The sequence below is a fragment of the Cynocephalus volans genome, chromosome X, assembly GCF_027409185.1.
Source record: "Cynocephalus volans isolate mCynVol1 chromosome X, mCynVol1.pri, whole genome shotgun sequence".
NCBI lineage: Eukaryota > Metazoa > Chordata > Mammalia > Dermoptera > Cynocephalidae > Cynocephalus > Cynocephalus volans.
The window spans coordinates 68,651,793-68,678,873 of NC_084478.1; positions in this window are offsets into that span (position 1 = coordinate 68,651,793).

Here is a 27,081-nt window from a genome sequence, read left to right on the forward strand (position 1 = left end):
GAAGGCCAGGCCCGGGGCTGTTTTGTGCTGCTGCTTATTGTGTGCGCAATGGCGCTGGCCACGTACAAAATCCATCAAGTCTTTCTAAATTTTCATGTTCTAATAGCTCTGTAGTGATAGCTCATTGTGATTTTAGTTGGCATTTTCCTAATGACTAATGATTTTCTTCATCTGCCGCTTAAGCTCTCAGTTGTGTTTTTTATTGACGTTTATCATTTTCTTATGTGTTTGTTACTAACATATTTTCATTTGAAAAGTGCCTGCAAATTTTTTCTTACTTTTGCAGGTGGTTATCTTCTCGTTATTGAGTTTTGAGAGTTCTCTATATGTTCTGAATACAAACCATAATCAAATATGTGATTTTTAAATCTCTTCTCCTAGTTTGTGGCTTTTTTTTTTTTTCCACTGTCTTCACAGTACCTCTCAAAGAGTGGCTAATAAGTTTGATGAAGTCTTATCAAAGTTTTTCTCTAGTGCTCAAGCTTTTGATACTGTGTTTGATGAACCTTTGTCTAATCCAAGGACACAAAGATCTCCCATACTTCTAGATATTTTATAGTTATACATTTTACATTTATTTTTTATTTTATTTTATTTTATTTTTTGTTTGTCGTTTTTTCGTGACCGGCACTCAGCCAGTGAGTGCACCGGTCATTCTTATATGGGATCCGAACCCGCGGCGGGAGCGACGCAGTGCTCCCAGCGCAGCACTCTACCGAGTGCGCCACGAGCTCGGCCCTACATTTTACATTTAGATCTAAGATCCATTTTGAGTTAATTTTTATTTGTGGTGTAGGGTAAGGATTGAAGATTTTTAAAAAAAAAATTTTGCCTGTGTGTAACCAATTTTTCCAGTGCCATTTGTAGAGGTCTATCCTTTCTCCACTGAATTGCATTTTCACCTTCTTGAAAATGAATTGACCAATTATTCTGGTGAGCATCAAAGAAAACAAATGAAATGACCATATATGTGTCAGTCTATTTCTGGACTTCCTTTTGTTCTCTATTGTTCTGTCTAGCTTCAAGCCGATACTATGCTGTCTTTATTACTGTAGCTATCAAATGAGTCTTGAAGTCAAACAGCATAATTTCTCCACATTTGTTCATCTTGGCAGTTCTAAGCCCCTTACATTTCCATTTGAACACGAATGATTTTTATTGGAATTATGACTAATTATGATTACTCTACAGATCAATTAAATCTATAGATCAATTTGGGAAATAACTGACATTTTAGCAATATTAAGAATTCTCATTTATATATATTTCTGCATTTACTTTAATTTCTTTAATTTCTTTCAGCAGTGTTTTAGAGTTTTCAGTGTAGAGATATAGTCTTCAGTGTACAATGTCTTCTGTTGTGGTTTTATCTGGGTATATCATATTTTTTAAGGTTCTACTATAAATTGAATTTTTATTTTATTTTAAATTTTCTTTGTCACTAGTACAGGTATATAGAAATACAAGTGAATTATATATATTAACATCACATCTCTCAAGCTTGCTAATGAGCTCACTGATTTATTATAGTAATTTTGTCTTGTCAATTTGTTGGGATTTTCTATTTAGATGATAATGACTATTTTAATTCTTCCTTTCCAATCTGGATACCTTTTATTCCTTTTTCCTGCCTGAGTACACTGGCTAGAACCTCTGGTGCAATGTTGAATAGAAGGGGTGAGAGCATCATTCTTACACTGTTTCTGATCTTAGGGGTAAAACATTTAGACTTTCACTACTAGCTATGACATTAGCTGTTTTTGCTGAGCCCCTTTATGAGTTTGAGGAAGTTCTTTCTACTCGTAGCTTTCACAGATCTTTTGGGAAAGGATCTTGGATTTCTGTTAAGTGCTTTTTGCCTCTCTCTATTTTGATTAATGTATTATTTTTATATTTTAAACTGTTAATTTCATGAATTATATTGATTGATTTTCAAATGTTAAAATAGACTTGAATACCTGGGATAAACTCAGCCAAGTTATTTTGTGTAATCCTTTTTTTTTTTTTTTTAAGTTTTACTTTATTTTTAATTGACAAATAACTGATATATTTATGGGGTACAACGGGATCTTTTGATACATGGATACATTGTGAAGAAATCAAATCAGGCTAATTAACATACACATCACCTCAAATACTTATTGTTTCTTTGTGGTGAGAACATTTAAAATCCAATTTTTAGCTATTTTGAAACATACAATACACTATTTTTAAGTATAGTCCCAATGCTGTGTAATACATCAACTGATCCACACCACCTCTCTCCCCAACCTCCCAGCCTCCGGTAACAACAATAGTACTCTTTACTTCTGAGGCAGGTCAGAGTAGGGACACACTCCAGGAAGACTGATCATAAATATTCAGACTGGATTGGCCAGCGCCTGCGCACTAGGCAGAAGAGGAGGGGCAGAGGACACGGCCATTAGGAGTTCGCACCTGGGACAGAAGGAAGGAGAAGGTGGGAGGCACGTGTGTTTCGCTCTGGCACAGATGCCTGCGCACTTCCTTGGCACGTACCTTCGCCTGGTAATAAATCTCTGTTATGTTCTGTTTCTCCGTCCCTCCCTTCCTTCCTTTTCGCTGGTCCTGTGAAAAGATTTTTTCTTTTCATGGATAGACCAAGAGCTAGGATCTGCATCGCTAACACTTCTATGAGTTTGACTTTTTCAGATTCCACACATAAGTGAGATCGTGAGTTGTCTCTTTGTGCCTGGCTTATGTCACTTAGTATAATGTCCTCTAGTTCCATCCACGCTGTCACAAGTGACAGAATTTCCCGTTTTTAAAGGGTGAATAGTATATTCCATTGTCTCTGTATACTACATTTTCAAAATCCATTTATCCGTTGATGGGCACTTGGGCTGTTTCGATATCTTGGCTATTGTGAATAATACTGCAGTGAACATGGGGTGTAGACATTTCTTCAACACACTATTTCAATTCCTTTGGATGTACACTCAGATGTGGAATTAGTGGATCATGTGGTAATTCTATTTTTAGTTTTTTGAGGAACCTTCATACTATTTTCCAAAATGGCTGTAATAATTTACATTCTCACAAACAGTGTACAAAGTTCCCTTTTCTCCACATCCTCGCCAACACCTGGTATCTTTGATCTTTTTGATAATAGCCAATCTAACAGTGTGGGGTGATATCGCATTATGGTTTTAATTTGCATTTCTGTGATGATTAGAGATGACGAGCATTTTAAAAAATATATCTGTTGGCCATTTGTATATCTTCTTTTGAGAAATGTCCATTTAGGTCTTTTGCCCATTTTTAATAAGGTTATTTGTTTTCTTGTTATTGAATAGTTTAAATGCCTTATATATTTTGAATACTAACCCCTTATCTTACGTTTGATTTGCAAATATTTTCTCTCAATCTGCTGGTTGTCTCTTCGCTCTGTCAATCATTTCCTCTGTTGTCCAGAAGTGTTTAGTTTGATGCCATTTCATTTGTCTGTTTTTGTTTCCATTACCTGTGCCTTCGGGATCATATCCAAGAAATCTCTGCCTATACCGATGTCATGAAGTTTTCCCCTGTGTTTTCCTCTGGTATTTTCACAGTTTCCGTTCTTATGTTTGAGTCTTTAATCCATTGGAGCTGATTCTTGTATAAGGAGTGAGATAAGGGTCCATTTTCATTCTTCTCATGTGAATATCCAGTTTTCCCTACACCATTTATTGAAGAGACTGGCCGTGATCATATAGCGCTTAGTAAACGGTGTTGTGCAATCCTGTTTTAAATATGTCTTTATTTGATGTGTTAAATATTTTAAGACTTTTGCATGTATGCTCATGATGGATATGTGTCTGCGATTTTCTTTCTTTTAATGTCTTTGGTTTTCCATAAGAGTAATACTAACATCTGATGTGTTGGGAAGTACTACCTCCTTTTGAATTTTCTGGAAGAATTTGTGTGGAATTGGTATTATTTCTTCCTTAAATGTTTGGTAAAATGCAACGCTAAAATCATCTGGTCCTGGAGTTTTCCTTGTGGGAAGGTTTTTAACTACAAAAACCAGTTTGTTCTGGGGCTGGCCCGTGGCTCACTCGGGAGAGTGCGGGGCTGACAACACCGAGGCCCCGGGTTCGGATCCCTGACAGGGACGGCCGGTTGGCTCAGTGGGTGAGCGTGGTGCTGACAAAAACCAGTTTGTTAAATAGATACAGGGATGCTCAAATTATGTATTTCTTCTTGAGTGAGCTTTGATAGCTTAAGGCTTTAAATAAATTTGTACATTTCTTATAAATCGTCTAACTATTAGCATTAACTTGTTCCTATTCTTCACTTATCAGCATTTTAAAATTTGTGGAATCCATGGTAATGTTTCCTCTCTCACTCCTTATGCTCATATTTGTGTTTTCTTTTTTTCTCACCATTCTGACCAGAGATTTATCATTTTTATTGATCTTCCAAAAGAACCATTGTTAATTTTCTTGATTTTCTTTTTACTGTTTTACCTCTCCTCTTTGATTGCATTCTTCTTCATTGAATTTTGTTCTGATCTTTATTTTTTCGTCTGCTTAATTTGGATTTAGCTTGCTCTTTTTTTCTCTTGAATCCTAAGGTAGAAACTGAAGCCATCAATGTTAGTTTTTGTTCTTTTCAATATTAAATTTTATTGCTGTAAAATTTTCCCCATGTATGGCTTCTCTGAATCCCACAAATTTTGAAAGAAAATGTTTGGTTTATACTAAGTATCTTCTCATCTTTCTCATTAAACTCAACGATTGCTTAGAACTGTCTTATATAGTTTCCCAATATTTGGGGATTTTCCACATAACTTTCGAATATTGATTCCATTTTAATTTCACAGTGGTCAAATAACATACTTTGTATGACATGCATGTAAATTTATTGAGACTTATTTTATGGTCCACGGTATGGTCTACCTTAGTAAATGCTCCATGTGTAATTGAAAAGGTTATGTATTTTTCTGTTGTAGGATGGAATGTTCCATTAATGTTTTGATAGTGTTGTTGAAGTATTCTATATTCTTCCTGATTTTGTATTTCCTTGATCTATAAAATATTGAGAAAGTGGTGTTGAAACCTTAGATTCTATTTATAAACTTTTCTACTTCTCCTTTTAGTCCAGTCATTGCTTAATTTATTTTGCACCTCTCTTATTAAATGCATATGTATATTTAGGATGTTAAGTCCTTTTAATGAAATTGACCACTTTGTTGTTGTGAAGTAACCGAGTGGCCCTCATTATTCTTGCTCCGAAATATGTATACTTTCTTGGGTTAACAATATAGCACCTCTAGCTTTGTATTCATGAATGTTATCTTTTCCAAACTTGTCTCTTTAAGCTACTTGTGTTTTTATATTTAAAGTGGTTTTCTCGTGGGCCATATATAGCTGTGTCTTGTTTTTTTCCCAGTCTGACTATCTCTACCTATTAACTGGGGTGATTCAATCATTTGCAATTATATTCAATGTGATTACTGATGTGGTTGGATATAAGTCTACCATCTCGGTATTTGCTATCGATTTATCTCATCTGTTATTTGTTCCCTTTTCCCTTTTTCTTGATTTCTTTTGGATTCAGATTTTTTCTTCTTTTTTGAGATAAAATTCTCATACTATTCTCCCTTTCAGAGTGTACAATTCAGTGGGTTTTAGTATATTCACCAGTGCACTGGAGCTGGGAACAGGAGCCTCATTTTCTGTAAAATTACACCCCCACTCTACAAGTGGGCACTAGGTGAAGATGGCAACCCCTGGTCTTCTTAGCTCGCCCCTCCAGCCATGGAAACTTTGCTCTATAGAGGAATAGAGGGAACTGGGACAGAGGCACTCAGTGCCCCAGTAGTTTTAGCCTGCCGCATCTGGGTTCAGAGCTTTCACCCTATAAATTGAGGCTGGGTGAAAGAGGTGAACTCCCGTCCTATCAGCAGCTACTACCTGGAATAAAGCTTCCATCTTATGTGGCTGGGAGAGAGGAGTAAGACCGCTGGCCTGCCCTTCTAGGGATGAAAATGTAGCCCCAGCCTGGGAGCCGGAAGGAGAGGGAGCCTCTGTGTTTTTGGCTGCACGTGCCTGGAGTAGAGCTTCCATAACATGCAGCAGGAGGCAGAGAGTAATGAAACAGACTCTTACTCTTTTTACCAAGATTCAGTAAATTTTCTTGAATAAATGTTCCTCCATTTGTCATGTGTCCTTTGGTTAATTAATTTCCAGAGACTTTCAATTGATTGCTTTTTAATAATTTTCACCGGTTAAATAGATGTTTTGCTGAGAAGAGGGTGCTCTGAACTCCTTCCTCTGTCATTCAAAAACTCTAACCATAGTCACTACTTCTCTGCACCAAACTTTTTCTTCCTTCCTTGGACTCTTAGACTTCTTTTTTTTTTTTTAATTTTATTTATTAATATATTTTTTTTCCTTAATTTTATTTTGTCGATATACAATATGGTTGATTATTGTGGCCCATTACCAAAACCCCCCTCCCTCCTCCCTCTCCCCCCTCCCACCCAGCAATGTCCTTACTGTTTGCTTGTCATATCAACTTCAAGGAATTGTAGTTGTTCTGTCTTCTCCCTCCCGCCCCCGGTGTTTTTTTTGTGTGTGTGAATTGATTTATTTATTTTTAGCTCCCACCAATAAATGAGAACATGTGGTATTTCTCTTTCTGTGCCTGACTCGTTTCACTTAATATAATTCTCAAGGTCCATCCATGTTGTTGCAAATGGCAGTATTTCATTCGTTTTTATAGCTGAGTAGTATTCCATTGTGTAGATATACCACATTTTCTGTATCCACTCATCCAATAATGGACATTTGGGCTGGTTCCAACTCTTGGCTATTGTAAAGAGTGCTGCGATGAACATTGGGGAACAGGTACACCTTCGACTTGATGATTTCAATTCCTCGAGGTATATTCCCAGCAGTGGGATAGCTGGGTCATATGGCAGATCTATCTGCAATTGTTTGAGGAACCTCCATACCCTTTTCCATAGAGGCTGCACCATTTTTCAGTCCCACCAACAATTTCCTTTTTCTCCGCAACCTCGCCAGCATTTATCGTTCAGAGTCTTTTGGATTGTAGCCATCCTAACTGGGGTGAGATGGTATCTCAGTGTAGTTTTGATTTGCATTTCCCGGATGCTGAGTGATGTTGAGCATTTTTTCATATGTCTGTTGGCCATTTGTATATCTTCCTTAGAGAAATGCCTGCTTAGCTCTTTTGCCCATTTTTTAATTGGGTTGCTTGTTTTTTTCTTGTAAAGTTGTTTGAGTTCCTTGTATATTCTGGATATTAATCCTTTGTCAGATGTATATTTGGCAAATATTTTCTCCCACTCTGTTGGTTGTCTGTTAACTCTGTTAATTGTTTCTTTTGCTGTGCAGAAGCTATTTAGTTTGATATAATCCCATTTGTTTATTTTTCCTTTGGTTGCCCATGCTTTTGGGGTCATATTCATGAAGTCTGTGTCCAGTCCTATTTCCTGAAGTGTCTCTCCTATGTTTTCTTTAAGAAGTTTTATTGTTTCAGGGTGGATGTTTAATTCTTTAATCCATTTTGAGTTGACTTTAGTGTATGGTGAAAGGTATGGGTCTAGTTTCATTTTCCTGCATATTGATATCCAGTTCTCCCAGCACCATTTGCTAAAGAGGCAGTCTCTTCCCCAGCATATAGGCTTGGTGCCTTTGTCAAAGATCAGATGGCTGTAGGTGTGGGGGATGATTTCTGGACTCTCTATTCTATTCCATTGATCAGTGTGTCTGTTTTTATGCCAGTACCATACTGTTTTGGTTATTATAGCTTTGTAGTATAGTTTAAAGTCAGGTAGTGTTATGCCTCCAGCTTTATTTATTTATTTTTTTGCTCAGCATTGCTTTGGCTATGCGTGGTCTTTTGTTATTCCATATTAATGTCTGGATAGTTCTTTCCTTTTCTGAGAAAAATGTCATTGGAATTTTGATGGGGATTGCATTGAATTTGTATATCACATTGGGTAGTATGGTCATTTTCACTATGTTGATTCTTCCAATCCAAGAGCATGGGATATCTTTCCATCTTCTTGTATCCTCTCTAATTTCTCTCAGCAATGGTTTGTAGTTCTCATTATAGATAATTTTCACATCCTTGGTTAACTCAATTCCTGAGTTTTTTTCTTTTTTTTTTTTTTTTTGGTGGCTGTTGTAAAGGGGCAGGCTTTCTTGATTTCTCTTTCTGCCTGTTCACTATTGGAGAATAGAAATGCTACTGATTTTTGTGTGTTGATTTTGTATCCTGCTACTGTGCTGAAATCATTTATCATCTCCAAGAGCTTTTTGTAGAGGCTTTAGGCTGTTCGATATATAGGATCATGTCATCTGCAAACAGGGATAGTTTGACTTCATCTTTTCCAATCTGGATGCCCTTTATTTCCTTCTCTTTCTCTGATTGCTCTGGCTAGTACTTCCAACACTATGTTGAATGGGAGTGGTGAGAGTGGGCATCCTTGTCTAGTTCGTGTTCTTAAAGGAAAAGCTTTCAGCTTTTCCCCATTCAGGATGATATTGGCAGTGAGTTTATCATATATGGCTTTAATTATGTTGAGATACTTTCCGTCTATACCTAACTTATAGAGGGTCTTTGTCATGAATGAGTGTTGAATTTTATCAAATGCTTTTTCAGCATCTATAGAGATGATCATATGATCCTTGTGTTTGATTTTATTAATACGGTGTATCACTTTTATTGATTTCCGTATGTTGAACCAACCTTTCATCATCCCTGGGATGAATCCCACTTGATCGTGGTGTATAATTTTACGTATGTGTTGCTGTATTCTGTTTGCTAGTATCTCATTGAGTATTTTTGCATCTATATTCATCAAGGATATCGGCCTTTAGTTTTCTTTTTAGGTTATATCTTTACCTGGTTTTGGTATCATGATGAAGTTTGCTACATAGAATGAGTTTGGGAGATTTGCGTCTGTTTCAATCTTTTGGAATAGTTTGTAAAGAATCGGTGTCAATTCCTCTTTGAATGTTTGGTAAAATTCTGCGATGAATCCGTCTGGTCCTGGGATTTTCTTTGTTGGGAGCTTTCTGATAACAGCTTCAATCTCCTTTATTGTTATTGGTCTGTTCAGATTTTCTACATCTTCATGGCTCAGTTTTGGGAGCTTGTGTGAGTCCAGAAATTTATCTATTTCCTCCAGATTTTCAAACTTGTTGGCCTATAGTTGTTTATAGTATTCTAGAATGATTCCTTGTATTTCAGATGAACCAGTTGCAATATCACCTTTTTCATTTCTAATTTTTGTTATTTGAATCTTCTCTCTTCTTTTTTTTGTTAGCCATGCTATTGGTTCGTCAATTTTATTTATCTTTTCAAAAAACCAACTCTTTGATTCATTGATCTTTTGTATTGTTTTTTGGGTTTCAGTTTCATTAAGTTCTGCTCTGATCTTAATGATTTCTTTCCGTCTGCTAACTTTAGGTTAGGCTTGTTCTTGTTTTTCTAGATCTTTAAGGTGAAGTGTTAGGTTGTTCACTTGCCATCTTTCCATTCTTCTGAGGTGAGCATTTAATGCAATAAATTTCCCCCTTAATACTGTTTTTGCAGTATCCCACTGGTTTTGGTATGACGTATCATTGTTTTCATTAGTTTCAATAAATTTTTTGATTTCCTGCTTAATTTTTTCTTGGACCCATAAGTCATTAAGTAGAATGCTGTTTAATTTCCATGTGTTTCTTAGTTTCCAGAATTTTGTTTGTTACTGATTTCTAGTTTTAATCCATTATGATCTGAGAAAATACATGGGATAATTCCAATTTTTTTGAATTTGTTGAGACTTGATTTGTGACCTAATATGTGATCTATCCTGGAGAATGATCCATGTGCTGATGAGAAGAATGAATATTCTGAGGTTGTTGGATGGAATGTTCTGTAGATATCTGCCAAGTCCAATTGGTCTAGAGTATTGTTTAGATCTTGTGTTTTTCTGCTGATTCTTTGCCTAGATGATCTGTCCAATATTGACAGTGGGGTGTTCAGGTCCCCTGCTATTCAGGTATTAGTGTCTATTTCCTTCTTTAGGTCTAATAGAGTTTGTTTTATAAATCTGGCTGCTCCAACATTGGGTGCATATATATTTATGATTGTTATGTCTTCTTGATGGATCAGTCCTTTTATCATTATGTAGTGTCCCTCATTGTCTCTTTTTATGGTTTTTAGTTTCAAGGCTACTTTGTCAGATATAAGAATAGCTTCTCCAGCTCGTTTTTCTTTTCTGTTTGCATGGTAAATCTTTTTCCATCCTTTCACTCTTAGTCTATGTGAGTCTTTATGGGTGAGGTGGGTGTCTGGAAGGCAGCATATATTTGGGTCCTCCTTTTTAATCCAGTCAGCCAGTCTGTGTCTTTTGATCAGGGAATTTAAGCCTTTTACATTAAGAGTTGTTATTGAAAAGTGTTGATTTAATCCTAGCATTTTATTGATTTTTGTTTGGTTGTCTTAGGTATCTTTTGTTCCTTGCTTTCTGATTTACTGTTTGTTTTCTGTGTTTATTGTTTCCTTAGGTTGTAGATAGCCTTTTTGTTTGTTTTTTTTCTCTTCATGAATGCCATTTTTATTATACTAGCGGGTTTAGATTTTTCTTGGGTTTTTATGGCAGTGGTAGTTATTTTTCAGGAACCAAACCCAGTACTCCCTTGAGGATTTCTTGTAAGGGTGGTCGTGTGGTAGTGAACTCCCGCAGTTTTTGTTTGTCTGAGAAATATACTATTTGCCCTTCATTTCGGAAGGATAGCCTTGCAGGGTAGAGTATTCTTGGCTGACAATCTCTGTCTTTTAGTATTTTGAATATATCATCCTATTCCTTTCTGGCTTTTAGGGTTTGTGATGAAAAGTCTGATGTTAGCCTGATTGGGGCTCCCTTATAGGTGATTTGATGCTTCTCTCTTGCAGCTTTTAAGATTCTCTCTTTGTCTTTGAGTTTTGCCAATTTGACTATAACATGTCTTGGAGATGACCTTTATGGGTTGAATATGTTTGGAGATCGTTGAGCTTCCTGGATCTGAAGATCTGTGATTTTTCCTATGCTTGGGAAGTTTTCTGCCACTATTTTGTTGAATATGTTTTCAATGCAATCTCCTTTTTCCTCCCCTTCTGGAATACCCATGACTCAGATATTTGAGCGCTTAAGGTTGTCTGATGTCTCTCTCAAATTTTCTTCAATGCCTTTGATTTTTTTTCTTTCTTTTTTTTTTTTTTTTGGTCTGCTTGTGTTATTTCAAACAGCCCATCTTCAAGTTCAGAGGTTCTCTCTTCAACTTCCACAAGCCTGCTGGTTAAACCCTCTGTTGTGTTTTTTATTTCACTGAATAACTTCTTCAGTTCGGCAAGTTCTGCTACATTTTTTTTCAGGGCATTGATTTCCTTGTACATTTCCTCTTTCAGGTCCTGTATACTTTTCCTCATTTCATCATGATGTCTAGCTGAGTTTTCTTGTATCTCATTCAGTTTCCTTCGAATTATCACTTGAAATTCTTTGTCAGTCATTTCAAGGGCTTCTTGTTCTATAGGATCTAGAGCTTGAGACTTATTATCTTTTGGTGGTGTACTTTCTTGATTTTTCATATTTCTGGTATCTTTTCTTTGATGTTTATTCATTGTGGCAGGGGGTTTCACAGTCCACAGATCAGATGAAATGAACAGAGTATCTTTTGTTCCACTGGGCAGTCTGATGAACACAGCAGGCACAACAGCTCTCTTAGGGCGAGTTGGTTGGAGCAGTTGGCTGGTAAATGTCCTCAGTCAGGTCAGGTCTCGAGGAGGAGTTGGGTGGGAGGGTGTGCAAATACGGTCCTTGGGGTCCTGGGGCTTTGGCTTGAGGAGATATTGTTGGGGCACCTGGGTCTGGAGGGCCCTGATGTTCAGGTGAGGAGGGGCCGCCGCTGCTGCTGCCGCTGCCACTGCCGCTGCCGCCACCGCTGCCTCCGCTGCCACGGCCGCCGGGTGAGGGGCTCTCATACACATTTTTATCTCCCCTCCTAGATGTCAGAGTTCCCTTCCGCCATGTCTTGCCCGGCCCTGACTATTGAATCAATATTTATTGAACAACTACTGAGTGCCAAGGATAGAAATGAGATCTACTCAGGGAGCTTACAATCTAATTAAATTTTACGAAGCTATTAAAATTAAAACTTTGTAGTATAAGTTTCTGAGGGTGGAAGTCCAAAGTCCATCTGGTGGTGGTGACAGCGACCCAGGGGTCTCACATTGCAAGATGGTGGAAGCAGAGAGAGCAGAGAGGATATTAATGCTATTTCTAATATTTATTAATGCATAACAAATTTTTGACACTTCTCAAAAATTCTAATTTCCCTTGGCTATGGTATTTTCCTCAATGGATTTCATGTTCTTTGAGTTGCAAGAACGATGACTAATTTTTTTTTGAATGATTAATACCTACTGTCTGGCAATTGCTATCTACTCCAATAATATTTGCTCTATACTTGCAACTCCAGGTTACAGGTCTATCTTGAACTAGACAGCAACTTCTTGGACTTTTAGACTTCTAATATTGCCTCACAGAACACTGAAGCTCTTTTTGTTATTTTTTAATATATTTTTATTATTTGCTTCTCAATTTTGATAATTCCTATTTATCTTTCTTCAAGTTCACTGATTCTTTTCTTTGTCACTTACATTCTGCTGTGGATCCACCCAATGAATGTTTTATATACATCAATGTATTTTTCTGTTCTAAATTTTCCAGTTTTAAAATAGTTTCTATTACTCTACAGAGAATGTCTACCTTTTAAATTCTTTTCAAATGTATTTGCGTTTACCTCATGGAGCATAGATATACCAGCCTTTGATAATTCCAACATTTTGGACATCTTAGAATTAGCATCTCTTGATCATCTATTCCCTTGAGAATTGATAGCATAAGTTTATAATTGATCACATAAGTTTGGATTGTATCCTCAAAATTTTGAATATTATGTTGTTAGTGTTTTAATTTAGAATCTCTAAGATGGAGAGCACCCAATCAATAATTAGGAGAGACACAAGATATAAATAAAGATTTTATTACTTACAGGTCCTGGGAGATACACAGCATGCCTAGTGACCACACACACAGAGGTCAGAGAGCGTGTTGAGATAAAGAGAGAGAAAGTGCGAGCCCTGGAGGCCAACACCTTTATTGGGACCAAGGTATTATCCATACAGACTTCCCTTGGGGAGTTCTAATTTGTGCATTTAGAGCAAGCAGGCACAAGTTCCAGGAGGTCATGGTGTGACTGAGAGGTGTGTCCATGGGAGCCTATCTGCACAGTCCATGTGGGGTGTGGTGGTCAATAGGGCCACCTGTTGTATCTAACTGTCGCATCGGTTGGAGGTCACCAAAAGGTGGTTGTTTAATGCAGGTATCTGGATCAACCACACTGAGGAACTTGGAGGAGGCAGAGAACTGTGTCAAGGGCAACTGAGCCCTGCTTCTGGTATGAGAAAGTTAAAGTCAAAATGGATGCCCAGGCAACATAAAATTATGACAATTTATTACATGAGCCATTAGGTCTGTGTAAATAGTCTGGAGAATGTTGGTTTTTGTTCCTTTGTTTTAGCAGTCAATTAATGTAGTTCTGTTCAGACTGCGTGTTCTGTCTTTTCTTTTGTGGGTGGGGATCCCAATGTTAGTACACTTTTCAAAGCCTTTACTATGTTTCTTTAGGTCAGTTCTAAGCATGAGCATCTCATGGGTGAGCCCAGTCTATAAATTGTATTGATCTATTCAGAAATGCATCTTTTGGTTTTCTGTTTTTGTCTATTGTTTTTTGGTGTCCTACTTAATTGATTTTTTGGTGTAATCATTATTATTTCTATTTTTCATCTTCCCTTAGGTTACTTTCTCTTCTTTTTCTAGTCTCTGCATGTGGAAACTTAGATTATTGATTTTGACAACTTTCTTATTTTCTGATATGATGATTTAATGATGAAGATTTCCCAGTAAATACTGATTTAACTACATTCCACAAATGTTAAGTACATGTTGTAGTAGTTACATATATGTTGTAGTTACATTTTTATTCAATTGCAAATATTTTCTAATTTTCCTTGGAATTTCACATTTGACCCATTTGTTATTTGGAAAGCTTTTGTGATGTTTCAAAATAATTAATGATTTTCCAGGAATCTTTCTGTTATTGCTCTCTAATTTAATCCTGGTCTTGTAAGGAAACATACCTTGTTTTATTTAACTTCTTATAAATTTCTCAGGCATTTTTAATGTAATAAATGTTGGGAAATGGCCCATGTGCACTCAAAACCAAAGTTTATTCTGTTGTTGCTGAATGGAGTGCTTATAAAGTTGTACAGAGTTAGGAATTTTAACAGATGTGTTGATTTGTGTTGCCAACACCACAGTCAAGATACAGAAAAGTTCCATAAATCAAAAAAACCCCAGAAAAACCCCCCAAATCCTCCCTTGTGCTGCCCTTTCATCCCACCCCTTGGTAACCACTTCTGTTCTCCATCACTCAATCACTATAATATTGTTTTTTTCAAGAATGTCATGTAAATGGAATCATTCAGTATTCAAACTTCACAGATAGGCTTCTTTTCTCAGCATACTACTCTTGAGATTTATCCAAATTGTTCCATGTATCAGTAATTCATTCCTTTATATTACTCGGTATTACTCCATTGAATGCATGTACCACAGTTTATCTGTTTACTTGTCAAAGGGCATTTGTGTTGTTTCCAGTTTGGGGCAAGTATGAATAGAGGTGGTAAAATTGTTCACGTACAGGTATTTGTGTTAAACAGATGTTTTCATTTCTTTTGGGTAAATACGCAGAAGTGAAATTGCTGGGTCATATGGTAACGGAATGATTAAATTTATGCGAAACAGCTAAACTCCTTTCCACAGTCTTATACAATTTATATTTCCACCAGCAATATATAAAAGTTTTAACTGTTGAAAATTCTCTCTAGTGTGGGGGTAGTCTTAGTATTTTCTTTATTTTATTTAAATAGGTGTGTAGTCATATGTCATCATGTTTTTGTTATTACATTACCCTAATGGATAATGATGATGAATGTCTTATCATGCTTACTTGCCAAACTGATATTGTCTTTGGTAAAATGCTTTAAAGACCTTTTTTCATTTTTTAATTGGTAGGTTTGCTTTCTGATTGCTGCATTTTGAGAATTATTTATACATTGTAAATCCTTGTTATGTATATGATTTGAAAATATGTTCTCACAATCTGTAGCTTGTATTTTCATTCATTTAACAATACCTTTCCTAGAGAAAAGATTTTTAATTTTAAGTCCAATGTTTCAATCTTGTCTTTTATGGATTATGTGTTTGGTGTCATATGTAAGAACTCTTCACCTAACCCTAATTCTCAGAGATTTTCTCCCATATTTTCTTCTAAAAGTATTATTGTTTTACAGTATGCATTTAGATCCATGATCCATTTTGAGTTAATTTCTGTATAAGGCTTGAGATTTAGGTTCATGTTAATTTTGTTGAGGTTAATAGATGCTTGATTGTTTCAACATCATTTTTTGAAAATATTATTTCATTTATATTGGATTTCTTTTGCAACTTTCTCAAAAATGAAATGGCCATACTTGTGGGAGTCAATTTGTGGATTCTCTATTCTGTTTCACTGATCTATGTATCTATCACTTAGCTATTACCACACTTTCCTAATTACTGTAGCTTTATAGTAATTCTGAAAGTCAGATAATGTAAGTTTACAATTTTATTATTCTATTTTGAAACTGTTTTTTGCCCTTCCATACCTTTTGTATAAATGTTGGAATCAATTTGTCTGTATCTACAAAAAACAAATCCTGCTAGGGTTTCAATTGATATTTTAATTGAATCTTTAGGTCAATTTGGAAGGAATTGAGATCTTTACTATATTGAATTTTCAATCAAATATTCCATTTATTTAGATCTTCAAACATTTATTTTATGAGCATTTGGTAGTGTCATGGACACCCCACAGGAATCAGATGGACCCACACCCAAAATTGGTTCAGATGTCAAGACTGATGATGTCACATACAGCCACGGAATATGAAAAGTTTTACTTTTGGGGAAGAACAGGGTGGCTTCAAGCAGATCCAAAAGCGGCTTGAGAGAACATGGGAAGGACATTGTCTTGGGCCTTTTCTGGTGGTTCGGTGGTGGGATCAGGATGATGTTTCCCATGCACAGGTGGGGCAGGGGCTTGCTTGGGTTCAATGTATTGCCGGCACCAAAGGAAGAAATACCCAGGCTTTCCTTTCTGCCGACGCTGTGTAGGGCAAATAGTAAAACAGAGGGGGAGGCTTAAAAGCTTTCAGCATTCAAACAACAACAAAATGGAGGCAGATATTTATTACAGCTGTTATTCAGCATAAAAATCGTTTGAATATTTTGTTAAATTTATAACTAAGAACATAATTTTTCTTGAACTTTTTTGAACCTGTATGTTTTTAACTAATAAACTTTATTTTGAGGGCAGTTTTAGGTTCACAACAAAAGTGAGTGGAAAGTAGAGAGAGTGCCGATATGCCTCTATCTTTCCCCCCTCACACAACCTCTCCCACAATTTAATCTTTTAAAATTATTTTTAACCGACACTATTGATATCCTGGTCCAGAGTGGTGCATTTGTTATACTCATTGAGGCTACACTGACATATCATTATCACCTGAAGTTCATAGTTTACATTATGGTTCACTTTTGGTGTTCAACATTCTATGAATTTTGAAAATTGTATAATGACATATATCCACCATTGTATCATACAGAAGAGTTTCACTGCCCTAAAAATCCTGTGCTCCACCTATTCATCCCTCCCTTCTGCTTAATCCCTGGAAACCACTGATCCTTTTACTGTCTCCATATTTTTGCATTTTCCAGAATGTCATGAAGTTGGAATTGTACAGTATGTAGCTTTTTCAGTATGGTTTCTTTCACTCAGTAATATGCATTTAAGTTTCCTCCATGTCTTTTCATGGCTTCATAGCTCATTCCTTTCTAGTGCTTAATAGTATTCCATTGTCTGGATGTATTATAGTTTATCCATTCACCTACTGAAGGACATCTTGGTGATGTCATTTCCAAGTCTGGAAATTATGAATAAGCTACTGCAAACATCTATGTGCAGGTTTTTGTGTGGACTTAAGGATTTGATTGATTTGGATAAATACCAAGGAGCGCAATTGCTGGATCATATGGTAAGAATATGTTTAGTTTTGTTAGAAACTGCCAAACTGTCTTTCAAAGTGGTTGTACCAGTTTGCATTCCCACGAACAATGAATGAGAGTCCCTGTTGCTTCCCATCCTCATCAACATTTGGTGTTTACAGTGTTTTGGATTTGGGCCATTCTAGTATGTGCATTGGCGTATCTCATTGTTGTTTTAATTTGCAATTCGCTAATGACATTTGAGGTGAACATCTTTTAATGTGCTACTTGCCATCTGTATATCTTCTTTGGTGAAGTGTTCAGTTCTTTTGTACATTTTTTGATTGGGTTGTTCATTTTCTTATTGTTGAGTTTTAAGAGTTCTTTGTTTATTTTGGATAGCAGTCTATTATCAGATGTATTTTCTACAATATTTTCTCCCAGTCTGGCTTGTCTTCTTATTCTCTTGACATTGCCTTTGTGGAGCGGAAGTTTAATTTTAATGGAGATCAGCTTATTGATTATTTATTTCATGGATTGTACCTTTGGTATGTGTATTCTGTTTTCTGTGGCTTATAACAGAATGCCTGAAACTGGGTAATTTATAAGAAAATGAAATTTGTTTCTTGCAGTTTGGAGGCTGAGAAGTCCAAGGTCCACAGGCACATCTGGTGAGAGCCTTCTTGGTGGGAACTCTACAGAGTCCTGTGGTGATGCACAGTATCACATGGCAAGAATGGCAAGAGCTCCACTGCACTCCATATAAAGCCACCAGTCCACACCCATAATGACTCATCACTCTGTGAATGGATTAACCCATTCCCAGGGGCACAGTCCTCAAGATCGAATCCTCTCTCAAAGACACCATCTTTTAAATATAATCATATTTCCCACTCTTAATACTGTTGCAGTGGGGATCAAGTTTCTAACACATGAACTTTTGGGGGACACATTTGACCCATAGCATTCCACCCCTGAACCCCAAAGTTGATATCCTTCTCACATTAAGTATTAACACAGTAAGTATTGTATCTGAGGAGTCATTGCCATACCCATGGTTAGTTAGGTTTTCTCTTACGTATTTTCTAAGAGTTTTATAGTTCTGTTTTACATTTAGGTCTAAGATTCCTTTTGAATTAATTTTTGTGAAGGAAAGGTATAAGACCCGTGTCTAGATTAATTTTTCACAAATGGATGTCAAATCGTTCCAGCACAATTTGTTGAAAAGACTGTCTTTGCTCCATTGTATTGCTTTACTCCTTTGACAAAGATCACTTGAGTATATTTATGTGAGTCTATTTCTGGGCTCTGTTTATTCCATTGATCTATTTGGCTATTCTTTTGCCAATACCACACTGTCTTGATTACTGTAGCTTTATTGTAAGTATTAAAGGTAGGTAATATTAGTCCTCCAACTTTGTTCTTTTCCTTCCATATTAAGCTGGCAATTCTGGGTCTTTTGCCTATATATCTAAATTTTATAATTGCTTTGTCAATATCCACAAAATAACTTGCTGGGATTTTGATTAAGATTGCATTCAATATATAGATCAAGTTGAGAAGAACTGACATCTTGACACTATTGAGCCTTCCTATTCATAAACAGGGAATATCTCTATTTAGATCTTCTTTGGTATCTTACAACAGTTTTTTTCTAGTTTTTTTTTCATACAGGTCTTGCACATGTTTTGTTAGACTTATACCTAAATATTTCATTTTGGGAGGGTGCTAATGTAAATGGTATTGTGCTTTTAATTTCAAATTCTACTTGTTCATTATTGGTATATAGAAAAGCAACTGACTTTTGTATATTAACCTTTTATCCTGCAAACTTGCTATAATTGCTTATTAGTTTAAGGAGTTTTGTTGCTGTTGATTCTTTCAAATTTTCTCAATAGATGATCATGTCACCTGCAAATACAGTTTGATTTTTTCCTTCCCAAGCTGTATACTTTATGTACTTTTTCTTGTCTTATTTCATTAGCTAGGATATCTGGAATGATGTTGAAAAGCAGTGGTAAGAGGAAACATCCTTGCCTTGTTCCTGGTCTTAGCAGAAAAGCTTCAGGTTTCTTGCCATTAATAGTGATGTTAGCTGTAGTATTTTGTAGATGTCCTTTATCAAGTTCAGGAAGTTCCCCTATATTCCTAACGTGCTGAGAGATTTTATCATGAATGAGTGTTAGATTTTTCCAAATGCTTTTTCTACATCTTTTGGTATGATCATGTGATTTTTCTTCTATACTCTGTTGACATCATAAATTACATTTATTAATTATTTGAATATTGAGCCAGCCATGCATAACTGAGATAAATCCCATTTGGTTGTGCTGTACGATTATTTTTATTCATGGCTTGATTCCATTTGTTATGTTGTTGAGGATATTTGCATCTATGCTCATGAGAGACATTGGTCTATAGTTTTTTTCTTGTAATGTCATTGTCTAGTTTGGGTATCAGGGTGATGCTGGCCTCCTAGAATAAGTTAGGAAGTATTCCTTTCGCTTCCACCTTCTGGAAGAGATTGTAGAGAATTGGTATAATTTCTCCCTAAGTGTTTGGTAGAATTCATTAGTATCCCCATTTGGGCCTTGGTGCTCCCTGTTTTGGAAGGTTATTAATTCTTGATTCAATTGCTTTAATAGATATAGGCCTATTCAAATTGTCTATTTATTCTTGTGTGATTTTTTGATAGATGTGTCTTTTAAGGAATTGATTCATTTCACCTAAGTTATGAAATTTGTGGGCATAGAGGTGTTCATAATAGTAATTTAATATCCTTTTAATGTCCATGGGATCTATAGTGATATCTATTCTTTCATATCTGACATTAGTAATTAGTCTCTTCTCTCTTTTTTTTCTTAATCTGGTAAGAAACTTATCAAATTTATTGATCTTTTCAATGAACCAGCTTTTGCTTTTGTTGATTTTGTTTATTGTTTTCCTTTTTTCAAAGTTATTAATTTTTGCTCTAATTTTATTATTTTGTTTTTCTGCTTACCTTGGGTTTTATTTGCTCTTCTTTTTGTAGTTTCCTAAGGTAGAAACTTAGATTATTGATTTTAAATCTTTCTTCTTTTCTAAAATATGCACTCAATGCAACAAATTTCCCTCTAAGCACTCCATTTACTGCATTCCAAAATTTTGATAAGTTGCACTTTCATTTTCATTTAGTTCAAAATATTATTAAATTTCTCTTGAGATATTTTTCTTTGACCCGTTTGTTATTTATATGTATATTGATTTACTTTTTATTATTAGCATATTCATTATTAAAAATTGTAATTTTTCTTTATGCCCTTTACCCAACCTTTCACTCCCCAAACCCCCTCCTTCCTTCATCCCATCTCCAGTATCCTTAGGTTTGTCTGTCCTTCTGAAAGTTCATCATGTTGTTGTGGTCTTTTCTTTCTTTCGTTCAGTCTTTCTTTATTTCTTTCTTTCTTCTGTTTGACTTTCTTTCTTTCATTTTTTCCTTCTTTCTTAGCACCCAGTTATGAGTGAGAACATGCAGAGAACGTATTTCTCTTTCCTTGTATAGCTTATTTCACTTAAAATAATATTCTTTAGACTCAACCATGTTGATGCCAATGGCAGAATTTCATTCTGTTATGGCTGAGTGGTACTCCACTGTGTATATATACCACATTTTCCCTATACAGTTGTCCATTGATGAACACATAGATGGGCTCCATATTTTGGGTATTGTAAATAGAGCTGCGATGAACATGAGAGTGTAGATATCCTTTCAACATGAGGATTTCCATACCTTTGGCTATATACCCAGTAGTGGGATGGCTGGATCATGGTAGTTCTATCTGTAGTTGTTTGAGGAACACCCATACTGCATTCCATAAGAGCTGTGCTAATTTACAGTCCCCCCAATGGTGTAGAAGAGTTCCCTTTTCCCCATGTGCTCACCAGCACTTGTTATTCTTGGTCTTTTTAATAATGACCATTCTAACTGGGCAGAAATGGGGGCAGTGGGGTTTTGATTTGCATTTCTCTGATGATTAGTGATGCTGAGCATTTTTTCATGTACCTGTTGGCCATTTGTATGTCTTCCTTTGAAAAATGTCAATTCATCTCCTTTGCCCATTTTTAAATTAGATTACTATTTTTTTTATTGTAGAGTTGTTTGAGTTATTTACATATTGTAGATATTAATCCCTTGTCAGGTGTATAGTTTGCAAATATTTTCTCCCATTCCATAGGTTGTCTTTCCACTCTGTTGATTGTTTCCTTTACTGTGCAGAAGCTTTTTAGTTTGATATAATCCCATTTGTTAATTTTTTCTTTAGTTGCTTGTCCTTTTGGGGTCTTATTCATAAAGTCTTTTCCTAGTCCTACTTCTTTCTGTTTCCCCTATGTTTTCCTTTAGTAATTTTATGGTTTTAGGTCTTACAGTTAAGTCTTTAATCCATTTTGAGTTGATTTTGGTATATGCTGAGACATACAAGTTCAGTTTCATTCTTCTGCATGTGGATGTCCCATTTTCCCAGCACCGTTTATTGAAGAGGCAGTCTTTTCCCCAATGTATGTTCTTGTTGACTTTGTCAAAGATCAGTTTGCTGTAAGTATGTGGGTTGTTTCCTGGGATTTTATTCTGTTCCATTGATCCAAGTGTCTGTTTTTATGCCAGTAACATGCTGTTTTGATTACAATAGCTTTGTAATATAATTTGAATTTTGGTATTGTTATTCTTCCCACTTTATTTTTTTTGCTCAGGATTGCTTGGGCTATTTAGGATCTTTTGTTGCTCCATATGAATGTTAGGATTGCTTTTTCTATTTCTGTGAAGAATGTCAATGGTATTTTGATGAGCATTTCAGTGAATCTGTAGATTGCTTTGGGTATAATGGAATTTTCACAATGTTAATTCTTCCCATCCAAGAGCATGGTATATCTTTCCACATTTTTGTGTACTGTTTAATTTCTTTCAGTAGTGTTTTGCAGTGTTCAGTGTAGAGATCTTTCACTCCCTTGGCTAAGTTGATTCCTAGGTTTTTTTGGTTTTTTGTTTGTTTGTTTTTGGCAACTACTGTAAATTGGCCTGCATTCTTGATTTCTTTTTCTGCTAGTTCATTATTGGAGTATAAGAATGCTATTGATTTTTTTGGTGTTGATTTTATATCCTGAAACATTACTGAAATTGTTAATCAGCTGTAAGAGTTTCTTGGTAGAGACTTTAGGTTTTTCGATATATGAGATCATGTCATTTGCAAATGGATAGTTTGAATTCATCCTTTCCAACCTGGATGCCCTTTATTTCTTTCTTTTGCCTGATTGCTCTGGCTACTACTTTCAATACTGTGTTAAGTAGGAATGGTGAGAGTGGGCATCCGCATCCTTTTCTTGTTCCTGTTATTAAGGGAAAAGCCTTCCACTTTTCCCCATTCAGTACGATACATGCGGCAGGCTTGTCTTAGTTAGCTTTTGTTGTGTTGAGATAATTTCCTTCTATACCTAATTTGCTGAGTGTCTTGATCATAAATGGATGTTGAATTTTGTTGAATGCTTTTTTTGCATCTACTGAGATAATCATATGGTTTTTGTCCTTTATTTTGTTGTCGTGTATCACAATTACACTTGTGTACACTGAACCAACCTTGAATCCATGGGATGAATCCCACCGGTGTACAATTTTTTTGATGCATTGCTGTGTTCTGATTTTTGCATTTTTGTTCATCAAGGATATGGGCCCCTAGTTCTATTTTTTGTTGTATCTTTATCTGGTTTAGGTGATAGAATGATGCTGGCCTAACAGACTGAGTTTGAGGGAATGGCTTCTGTTTCAATGTTCTGTAACAGCTTGAAGAGAAAGGGTATTAATTCTTTAAAGGTTTGATAAAATTCAGCCCCTCTCATGGGCCCAGGGCATTGAGCCGGGGACCAGAACCCCCCCACAACCAGGCACACCACCAGCGCCAAGGAGCATGCCAAAAACATCACCTCCATGTGGGTGGCCCATCACAGCCACCACAGTAACCTTGGCTGCCACAAAAGTGGCTAGACATCACAACCACCGTGCAGATGGTTCACCAGCCACTGGAGTGCATTAACACAAGGAGAGTCACCAGCAGAGACCAAAAAAAAGAATAGATGTCTCTCTCCACAAAGCCCATGCCAGAATGACAGAAGCATCTGCTCTATGAGAATTTGGGGGGACCTGAACATACCTTTCAGCATTGGACAGATCATCTAGGCAAGAAATCAACAGAGTAACCATTACTCTTTCAGAGGGAGAGAAGAAGTATAGGGTTATCAGTGGTGGCAGGGGGGAGGGAGAGGGAGATAGGGAGAGACTGGACAAGAGGCATAAAGAATAAGTATAATTTGTAACAATATGCGTACTAGTAACAGTGATTTGATCAACATATGTCAACATTGAATCCCCAAAATATGTATAACCAATTATGATTCAATAAATAAATAAGTAAATAAGTAAATAAAAGTAAAAAAAATAATAATAAAAATCAAATACAGTAAAAAAAAAAAACCAAAAAAACACAGACAAACTGATATATTTTGACTAGAACCTGAGGAAACACAGTGCAGAACACCAGGAGAATGAGGAGATTCTTGTGAAATGCAGAAGAAGGGAATGGTAGTATAGAGAGCAGAACAGGGCACCCAGCCTCAGCCCTGCTGCAGGGACCGGCCCAGAACTATGCAGAGAGAAGTCATTCCCACCGCCACCCCAAACACCAGTGATCCCTGTCTCAGGGGAGACCCCCAGTCTTTTTGGGACTCATGTCTGAACTCACTCAGCACTAGCTTCCCCCTCACCCAGGTGAGCAGGCAGATCTGCTAAGCAGGAAATCTACTAAAGTGCAATGGTTCCCCACATTCACAGGCTACCTTGCATGGCCCGTGGGGTCTGAGCCCATGGGTGCCCACGTGGCCCACTACTAGCCCAGCAGAGGCTCTGCCTCCCACTGGGACTCTCCACATGCTTTCGTAGGCACTGGCATCCCAACTCTTTCAAGCCTGGACCCCAGCACCTGATCCAGCCAGCCTGGGTCCCTTGGTCTAGAGGCACTGCATTCTGTGGCCTGCACTTGGGCACTAGTGGAGTCAGTGCCCAGACTTCCTGGACCCTGGGACAAACAGAGTGACTGAAACCCCAATGTCTAAACTACTCAGCACTCTCTTCCCAATGCAGGCCTCTATAGTGCTGCTGGGCTTGGCTGCACCCTTGCATTGGTCTCAATAGCGATTATATAGCAGGTTTCCCTTCCTACAGCATGCCTCTAGAGAGCTGCTGGGTCCTGCATCATTCACACAGGCTTGCTCTTGGCTCAACAACTGAGCCAGTGGCTCTCTACAAGCTCCCAGGACTTGTTGCCTCAGTACATATCTGCTCCCAGACCAACAATGGGCCATGTAGGGTCATTGACACCCCAAGGTAGGCCTCTACACAGCTGTTGGCCTTGGTTGCACCCTTACATGCTTGTATCAGGCTCAACAGCTGATCAGGCAGCCACCTTCAGAGCTGCCAGGCCCTGTGGCAGCTGTGTATACCTACTCCAATACCAACAGCTGATTGGGTAGCAGCTTTTCCTCCTTACGGCATCCCTCTAGAAAGCCTCTGGGTCCTGCATTATCCACATAGGCTTGTTCCAGGTTCAACAGCTGAGCCAGTGGCCCTCTGCAGACCTACCAGGAACTGCTGCAAGAGTATACACCTACCCACTGACTGACAGCAGATCACCCACCCCAACAAGAATCTCACCCCAAGAAGAAACTGCTGAGAGCCCCTCTGCCTAAGATACAGAGGCACCCACTGACAACTCTAAGATTAAATACAGCTAAGGAAGACACATGAAGTCTGCACTACTGCACTCACCCAGATCCAAACTTAAAATGCCCAATCTGTCTGCCAACATAAAATATTCTACAGGAAAAAGTCTCCTCCTTCAAAAGCCACTCCTAGAATTGAAAGAAGTTACTACACCACCCCATGTCTGGACATCAATGTAGAGATATGAGAAGCATGAAAAAACAAGGAAGCTTGACTCCCCCAGAAGAAGACTACAATTCTCCAATACCAGACCCCATTCAACAGGAAATAAATGAATTGCTTGAGGAGGTATCCCAAAAGGCAATACTAAGGAAACTCAAAATAATGGATAAAAAAATAGCTATAAGTCACAATGAAGTAAAAAAGAAATTTGAGGACACATATGAGAAATTCAACAAAGAGATACAAGCCATTAAAAAAAGTAAGCAAAAATCCTGGAACTGAGGAATTCATTCAAAGAAATAAAAAATACAACTGAGAGCATAAACAGCAGGCTAGACCAAGCTGAAGGAAGAATCTCTGAACTGGAAGACAGGTTTTTTTGAATTAACACAGTTGGACCAAAAAAAAAAAAAAAAGAAAGAAAAGGAAAAAGAATTTTAAAAATGAAGAAAACGTCTGAAATCTTTCTGATAATCTTAAGTATACAAACATCCATATATAGGTGAACAGGAAGAGGAAGAGAAAGGAAAAGGCATTGAAAGCTTATTTAATGAAATAAAAGCTGAAAACTTCCCAAATATTGGGAGAGAGACAGTCTTACAGGTCCAAAAATCTCAAAGATCCCCAAAAAGATTCAACTCAGAAAGAATCTCCCTGAGACACATTGTAGTCAAATTATCAAAAGTCAAAAAGAAAGAAAGAATGATAAAAACAGCAAGAGAAAAGTGTGAAACCACCTACAAGGGGAGTCCTCGTCAGGCTAACAGCAGACTTCTCAATTGAAATCCTACATGCCAGGAAAGAGTGGGATGACATATTCAAAGTGCTAAAAGAAAAAAAACTGCCAACCAAGAATATTATATCCAGCAAAGCTTTCTTTCAGAAATGAAGGAGAATTAGTATCTCTCCCAGACAAACAAAAGCCATGGGAATTCACTTGCACAAGACCAGCCCTTCAACAAATCCTCAAGGGAGTCCTACATCTGAAATCAAAAGAGAGATATAGGTCACCATAAACACGTGGGAAAGAATATAAGGCCACTAATCCCATTTATGACCTAATCACCTCCTAATACCATCACACTGGTGATTAGGTTTTCAAGGTATGAATTTTGAGGGTACACAAACTTTCAGACCATAGCATAAGGTATAAAGGAGAGAGAAAAAGAGAGAGAACACTCAACAAGGAAAACAAACAAAAATGTTTAAAATGCCACAGTCATTGTTGTATATCTTTCCATACTTCTATCCATGCATGAACACACAGCTTTCTTTATAGAAATGGGATTAGATTATACCTCCTGTTTTTTAAATTGCTCTTTCATTTAAGAAAGATGGTAGGTACATTTCATGTCAAATGATATATGTGTGTCATCATTTTTAATGTCTTCAAAATATTCCATTATGTTGATGTACTATATTTATTTAACCAGCCTTCTCTGACCAACATTGAGGTTGTTTTATGCTTTTCATTATGACAGTGTATTTTGAAAAATAATCAAGGTGTATAGTGTGCTGTTTTTATTATTCAGGTAAAAGTAAGTGGGTAATCTATGACTCAATCAGTGTGCTTGAATGTTACTGAATTCTTTAAGATGCTTAGGTATTAACAATGTGTTTAAAATCTGTAAACAAATACACTCAAAGTAAAAGACGTTTTTCTTATGTGTGCTCTATATTAGAAATAACTTATCTGGCCTGACAAACAGAACAGCCTATCCCAATTTAATCTCTCTATATTCTTTCTTACCCACTCCCATCCTGAGGGAGCTAATTTAGGATCCTGTCTCTTCAACGTGTTCTTTCCCCATAAAGCCATCCTGCTTTGTTATATGAAGACGTCCCTATGCTCCAAATTCAGCTCACCAAGCAAATTGATTATGGTCTGGCATCTTGTCTACGTCTGGGTCCAGTCAAGAGACAGAAACTACACCAATTGTTTGAATAATAACAATTATAAAAGTGAACC